The sequence below is a fragment of the Fonticula alba genome (genome assembly GCF_000388065.1).
Source record: "Fonticula alba strain ATCC 38817 unplaced genomic scaffold supercont2.12, whole genome shotgun sequence".
NCBI lineage: Eukaryota > Rotosphaerida > Fonticulaceae > Fonticula > Fonticula alba.
The window spans coordinates 258,918-260,022 of NW_009242982.1; positions in this window are offsets into that span (position 1 = coordinate 258,918).

Consider the following 1,105-nt stretch of genomic DNA (forward strand, 5'->3'; position numbering starts at 1 on the left):
CCCCCCCCCCCCCTCTCTCTCTCTTGCGTCGTGTCCACCCTGGGGAGGCCTGCTTGGCGGCCATTGTTCGCCATCCTCCCTGCCTTGCCCTGCCTTCCCTCGGGGGCCGCGCGCGGCGTGCCGAGGCCCGCAAGCGGGGCGGTCGATCGCCTCCCCCGTGTTGCCGCGGCCTCTCCCTGTGCCCGCCTCGTTGCCCCTTCTCGGCCAAGTACCCGATGCGCCGGCGATGGGCAGGCGGAGGCCAAGCCGGGAGCCAACGCCGTTCGCACCCCGTGACCCCCGCGGGAGGCCCGTCCATCGAAGTAGCGCGCGGGGCCGAAAAATACGAAGACTGATCCAAAATGCCCGCGCGAAAGCCGGTCCAGTTACGGGAGCAATTAAGGGCCCGGTTACGCCCTCGATTTACCGCGGGCGCGGGTGCCAAGACCGGGGGAACAGCCAGCCGCCATGGCGGTGACTGCCAGCGCAGGGGTTGGGTCTGGCAAAGGGTCGGCGGCGGATGAGGCCCCGCGCCCGGGCGTGGGAAGTCCCCGGGCGGATGGCTCATCCCTGGCGGGCGGGGTGGTTTGTGCCGCCCAACATGCCTGCCAGATGAGTCAAACACTCGTGCGGGCAGGGCGTCTGCCCCGCCTGTGATCGTCCGGCCGTGTTGCCCCCCCCTTCTCCCGCCCCCAAGCCCATGGATACATCCGCTTCCGGCGGCGGGAGCCGGGGAATATTTCCTTTTCGTACCTGGTGGCTCATCCATCCCACGGCGGGACAAATAAAAAACCCCGGCGCCGACGCCGCGCTGCTTGGCTGTGCTCCCCCCCCGCCTCCTGTTCCCTCGAGAGATGGGGGCGGGGAACACACACACACACACACACACGGAGGACTCGAAGGCGTGCCTGCTCGACCACGGGGCGTATGCACCCCGGCCGCCATGGTTTGGGGACTCCCGGCCGCCGCCCGACGGGCAGGCATGCAGGGGCTCGAGGGAAAGGATGGCTCCTCAAGGCAGCGGGACAAATGACCGGGGGGCGAGGGGTCCCAGGGTGAGGAATGCCAGCCGGGGAGAGAGGCCAGCGGACCCCGCGTCCCGGGTACCGGCTGCGGCCCCGTTTCC